We start from the raw sequence: 6,875 nt of genomic DNA, 5'->3' as shown, positions 1-6,875 counted from the left end.
TTTATCTACTCCTGGGTCACCTACCTTTGCCTCTTCTCTCTGGATTCACTGAAAGCACCCTGCAGATCTCTTCTGGTCTCTTTGGTTTGATGCAGAAGTTCTGAGGCCAGGGATTCTTAAACTTTTCCACTTGCAGATTGTAATCTCAGAGAACATTTTACATGGCTTTATCCATGTGGGCATAGAAAGCGGGTATACTCATTTTGTTCCTGTTGCTGGGATAAAATACTTGACAAAAGCAACATAAAAATGAAAGCATTCATTCTGGTTCACAGTTTCAGGGGTCTTATAGCTCATCATGGCAGGAAGGGCACGGCAGCAGGGGTTGGAGACTGGCTGCTCACCCTGCACTGGTAAGCAAGAAACAAAAAGTGAAGAACAAATGAGGTCAGGATGAAAGACCGCAAGGTCAGCTCCCAGTGATCCTCTCGTTCAGCAAACCCCCACCTCCTAAATCTTCCACAGCCTTGCCAAACAGTTCCACTACCCAGAGACCAGATGCTTAAACGTGTGAACCTACAGGGAGATTTCACATCCAAACCACTACAGAATATATACAAATCAAACATTTACTGATACCAAATTATAACAAAACGTATTTGTTAACAATCTTTTGTATCCATTTTTATCATTTACCAAAGACAAACAAATTTTGCATATTAATGAGAATGTGCTTGCTCATTTTTACATAAAAATAAATCTTAGCTAAATAATTGACACTATAGGGCATCTTCAATCTTTTTTATTTGATATTTTGATTATATATAATGATCAGTATTAAGCTTTTAACTACTCAGCCATCTTTCCACCCCCTAACAGAAGTAGATCTAAGGACAATGTTACTTTATGTCAGATATCAATTTAACACAAACCATGAGAGAGTCTGTGGTGGTTTGAAAGACAATGGCCTCCAAAGAGAGTGTCACTATTAGGAGGCGTGGCCTTGTTGGAGGAAGTGTGTCACTGTGACAGTGGCCTTTAAAATCTCCTATGCTCAAGCTACTCTCAGTGTCATAGTTCACTTCCTGTTTCCTGCATATCAAGATGTAGCCAGCACCATGTCTACCTGCACATTGCCATGCTATGTTTTTCTTTATGAGAGTTGTCTTGGTCATGGTGTCTCTTCACAGCAATAGAAACCCTAACTAAGAGAGAATCTTAATAAGGACTTATCTAGATCAAGTTGGCTAGTGTGTATGATTCTGGTGGATTGTAGGAAAACCAAACATACAGAGGGGTTACCATTCCTTGGGGAGGGGAATGAACAGTTTAAGAAAAGGCTAGCTGAAAGCAGCCAAGCAAGGATGTGTTCATTCACTCTTTGTTCTTCACTGTAAATGTACTATGGGCTGCTGCTTAAGTTTCTTCTGCTTTGACTTCCCTGAAATGATGGACTATTACTTGGAAGTGTAAGCAAAATAAACCCTTTCCTCACTATGTTGTTTTTGTTTTTCTTTTTTTCTTTTTTTTTTTTTTTTGGTGTGATTTTTTTATAGGAACAGAAGTGAAGCTAGGACAGGTTCATTTCAGAAATTGATGTAAATCCTATGAAAATCTTAAGCCCAAACTCATTTAACTTATTTTAAAATGAAATAAGTCAGCAACTCAAATGCAAACTTTTAAAATCAAACATCCGTAACACAATGCAATAAAAAGATACACTAATTTGATGTTGAGGAATGACAATAGGAAAATATTAAAATATCTGCTTTTCAAAGGCCATCATGTTTCTGCAAGGACAGAAAACTTTGTAATAAAAACATTCCAATTCATTACATAGTTTTGAATCTGAGTTGAATCCAAGTCAAGTTATTTTAGACATTCATTGGTGCTATGTTTTATGATGGCACTTGCATGGACAGAACACATATTGTGCACCCACAGCCTAAGCTGTAGAGGGTCTCTCAATGCAGCATGGGTTAATGCTGTCCCAAACACTTTGAGCTTTTGAGCTTCTTATTGTTGCATAATCAGAAATCTTTTACTCTTGCTAAATTTTGCATGACCCCTCCCACATTCAGTTGCATGACCCCAAGAGGGGTTTCGAGTACAATTTAGAGAGCTGGAACCTCAAGGAAGCCTCCCTAAACTATATGGGTTTTACTCGAAGACCCATGCAATTCCAATTCATTGTGTAATGGTCTGTCCTGTCCCATCACGAGCTTGTTAATTTAGTCAAGTAAAACTGTAACATATATGCTAGAATTTATTTCTTGCGGAAACTAGCTAATAAATTTATTCTATCCAGATTTATTTCATTTGCCTTCTCCATACTTTTTAAAAATTATTTTATTTTTACATACTAATATCAGTTTTCCCTCCATTCCTTCCCTCTCACCCCACTTCCCCCTTCCCCTCCCCATCTGCTCCTCAGAGAGGGTAAGGCCTCCCATGGGGAGTCAGCGAATTCTGTCACATCACCACATTGAGACAAGACCAAGACGCTTCCTCTTTTATCTAGGCTGAGCAAAGGTTTTCTTCATAGGAAATGGGCTCCAAAAAGCCAGACCATTCATTAAAGAGAGCTCCTGGTCCCACTGCCAGTGGCCTCACAAACCGCCCAAGCCACCCACTGTCACTGGCTAGATTGGTGTTTTCCAGGTCTCCCAGAGTCCGTGAGCTCCCATTAGTTTGGGTCAGTGTTTTCTGTGTTTCCCCATCCTGGTCTTGACCCCTTTGTTCACAGCAGCATTATTCATAATAGCCAGAACCTGGAAACAACCTAGATGCTCCAAAGAATGGATAAAGAAAATGTGATACATTTACACAATGGAGTACTACTCAGTGATAAAAAAAAATCATCTTGAAATTTGCAGGCAAATGGACGGAAGTGGAGAAAACCATCCCAAGTGACGTAACCCAGACCCAGAAAGACAAATATGGTATGTACTCACTCATAAGTGAATATTAGGCTTAAAACAAAGGATGACGAGCCTACAGTCTATAACCCCAGAGAAGCGAGGTAACAAAGAGGACCCTAAGAGAGACATATCTGGCTCCATAGTTCTTAAAATGTCCTTAAGCTGTTGATATCATGTGATAAGAAAAGAAAAGACCACCATTTCTGCCTACAACCAAATCCATGCAAGGTTTTAATCGGAGAACGTGATATTCTTTGTGACTTCTCAGAGAAAGTAGTGACCTTTGAAGTCAGACATTGCAGGGGTGACCCTTTCACCCAGTTCTTCCCAGAGACAGCGGTTCCTGACTTATGCTTTTGTTGTGTGGTTCAGAGGTTCAGAAGTAGCTTATTGCTGGCTGCTGCTGCTGCTTCCTTGCCAGGTGTGAGCATGAGTCTCTGCTGTTTTAGGATCTTTCCTTCAGCTTAGATAGTGAAATGTCTCTGCTTAATAGGTTGTGAGGGGGTGGCCCCTGAAGAACAGCTCTCCCCTCCCCCTGCAGTTTTGGTATGAAAAGATCAATCTAGCGTATAAACGCAGGCACAGATAAATGGCTAAACACTGTAGTACAATGAAGGCATACATCTCTAAAATGAGAATCTTGAAAATCAATAAGAATTGAAATTGAAAAGGGAAGAATTGTAGCTGTCAAGATGCAGGATGTCAGGGGGACATTCGCACGAGGGACATTTGGTTTCTCTGGTGACTGGGAATGTCGTCAATTAAGAAAAGTTGTCTCTGGGCTGACCTTTGTTATGCGTCTCAGAAAAACATTGCAGCTTATCCCGAGGACTGACTGGATGCCTCTCCCAAGTCAAAACTGTCCTCACCCATCATGTCAGCTTCCGGCGTGAGGCCTTCCTCCTGCCAGCGCTGGAACGTGGAGGAGGAATTACAAAAGCCACATTTGAGAGGTTCTTGAGGTTGGGATGGATCCAGTGAGGCCAGCATAGGTTAGAAGAACTCTACTCTTTAGTTCATTTCCCTCAGTTTATTCAATACTTTTTGTTATAGATCACAATGGGGAGTCTATAATATTTCATTTTTTTCTCTTTTTTTATTTATTAAAAATTTCCACCTCCTCCCCTCCTCCCATTTCCCTCCCACTCCCCCCACTCCCCCTTCCCCTCCCTCTCCAGTCCAAAGAGCAGTCAGGATTCCTTGCCCTGTGGGAAATCCAAGGTCCTCCCCCCTTCATCCACGTCTAGGAAGGTGTGCATCCAAACAGACTAGGCTCCCACAAAGCCAGTCCATGCAGTAGAATCAAAACCTAGGGCCATCGTCCTTGGCTTCTCAGTCAGCCCTCATTGTCAGTCACATTCAGAGAGTCTGGTTTGGTCACATGCTCATTCAGTCCCAGTCCAGCTGGCCTTGGTGAGTTCCTATTAGATCAGTCCGACCGTCTCCATGGGTGGACGCACACCTCGCAGTCCTGACTTTCTTGCTCATGTTCTTCCTCCTTCTGCTCTTCATTTGGACCTTGGGAGCTCAGTCCATTGCTCCAATGTGGGTCTCTGTCTCTATCTCTATCTCCATCCATCACCAGATGAAGGTTCTATGGTGATATGCAAGATATTCCTCAGTGTGGCTATGGGATAAGGCCAGTTCAGGCACCCTCTCCTCTGCTGCCTACGGAACAAGCTGGACATCTAGGAACCCCTCTAGAGCCAAGTCTCTTGCCAACCCTAAAATGGCTCCCTTAATTAAGATATCTACTCCCTGCTCCCATATCTACCCTTCCTCCATCTCACCCATCCCATTCCCCCAAGCTCTCCCCAATCCTCCCCTTCTCCCTTCTCCCTCCCCATCTCCCCTTACCTCCATCCCACCCCCACCCCCGTACTCCCAACTTTTGCCTGGCAATCTTGTCTACTTCCAGTATTCAGGAGGATAACTTATGTTTTTCTTTGGGTTCACCTTCTTATTTAGCGTCTCTAGGATCACAAATTATAGGCTCAATGTCCTTTATTTATGGCTAGAATCCACTTATGAGTGAGTACATACCATATTCATCTTTTTGGGTCTGGGTTATCTCACTCAGTATTTTCTATTTCCATCCATTTGCATGCAAAATTCAAGATGTCACTGTTTTTTTTTTTTCCACTGAGTAAAACTCTAAAGTATATATGTGCCACACCTTCTTTATCCATTCTTCTATTGAGGGACACTTAGGTTGTTTCCAGGTTCTGGCTATTACAAATAGTGCTGCTATGAACATAGATGAACAAATGCTTTTGTAGTATGATTGGGCATCTCTTGGGTATATTCCCAAGAGTGGAATTGCTGGGTCCTGAGTTAGAGAATGAAAATAGATCCACATCTATCGCCATACACAAAACTCAAATGGATTAAAGACCTCAATATTAATCTGACCACACTGAACCTGATAGAAGAGAAAGTGGGAAGTAGTCTGCATCACATGGGCACAGGAGACCACTTCCTGTATAGAACCCCAGTAGCACAGACAATAAGAGCAACAATGAATAAATGGGACCTACTGAAACTGAGAAGCTTCTGTAATGCAAAGGACACTGTCATTAAGACAAAAAGGCAACCTACTGAATGGGCGAAGATCTTCACCAACACTGCATTAGACAAAGGTCTGATCTCCAAAATATATAAAGAACTCAAGAAACTAGACATTAAAACTCTAATTAACTGGTTCTCTGCTCCTCCCTGTTCTAGAGACAGCTGCTTCTTTGCATGCAGTCCCAGCCTCGTTCCAGAGACACGGTGGTGAAGTTTGGAGTGAATGGATTTGGCTGTATTGGATGCCTGGTTACCAAGGCTGCCTTCACTTCTGGTGAAGTGGACATTGTTGCTATCAATGACCCTTACATCAACCTCAACTACATGGTCTATATGTTCCAGTATGACTTCACCAATGGCAAGTTCAAAGGCACAGTTGAGGCTGAGAATGGGAAGCTTGTCATCAATGGGAAGGCCATCACCATCTTCCAGGAGCAAGATCCCACAAACATCAAATGGGGTGATGCCAGCACCGAGTATGTTCTGGAGTCAACCGGTATCTTCACCACCATGGAGAAGGCTGGGGCCCACTTGAAGGGTGGAGTTAAAAGGGTCATCATCTCTGCCCCTTCTGCAGATGCCCCCATGTTTGTGATGGGTGTGAACCATGACAAGTATGACAATACCCTCAAGACTGTCAGCAATGCTTCCTGCACCACCAACTGCTGAGTCCCCTTGGCCAAGGTCATCCATGACAACTTTGGCATCGTGGAAGGACTCATGACCACAGTTCATGCCATCATGGCCTCCCAGAAGACTGTGGATGGTCCCTCTGGGAAGCTGTGGTGAGACCGCCGTGGCGCTGCCCAGAACATCATCCCTGCATCCACTGGCACTGCCAAGGCTATTGGCAAAGTCATCCCAGAGCTGAATGGGAAGCTCACGGGCATGGCCTTCCGTGTTCCTACCCTCAATGTGTCCATCGTGGATCTGACATGCTGCTTGGAGAAAGCTGCCAAGTATGACGACATCAAGAAGGTGGTGAAGCAGGCATCCAAGGGCCCACTAAAGAGCATCCTGGGCTACACTGAGGACCAGGTTGTCTCTTGTGACTTTAACAGTGACTCCCACTCTTCCACCTTCGATGCTGGGGCTGGCATTGCTCTCAATGACAACTTTGTAAAGCTCATTTCCTGGTACAACAATGAATTCGGATACAGCAACAGAGTGGTGGACCTCATGGCCTACATGGCCTCTAAGGAGTAAGAAGCTCACCCTGGACAGCCCACCCTAGCAAGGACACAGCAAGAGAGAGGCCCTCGGCTGCTTAGCAGTCCCTGTCCTAACTCAACCCTTGACATTGAGCGTCTCCCTTAGAACTTCCATCCTAGACCCCAGATTGCAGGAGGGGCTTAAGAAGCACTACTCTCTTGAATACCATCAATAAAGTTCACTGCATCCCCTCAAAAAAACTCTAATTAACCCAATTAAAAAATGGGGTACTGA

General features: G+C 43.6%; 1 pseudogene; it reads left to right on the top strand.

Annotated features, from left to right (window-relative positions):
* The first annotated feature begins 5,639 nt into the window (after window positions 1-5,639).
* Window positions 5,640-6,635, top strand: LOC119827107 (annotated as a pseudogene).
* The last annotated feature ends 240 nt before the right edge of the window (window positions 6,636-6,875 follow it).

This window comes from Arvicola amphibius, chromosome 12 (genome assembly GCF_903992535.2).
Source record: "Arvicola amphibius chromosome 12, mArvAmp1.2, whole genome shotgun sequence".
In the NCBI taxonomy this organism is placed as follows: Eukaryota; Metazoa; Chordata; class Mammalia; order Rodentia; family Cricetidae; genus Arvicola; species Arvicola amphibius.
This window is presented reverse-complemented; position numbering and strand designations above follow the sequence as displayed.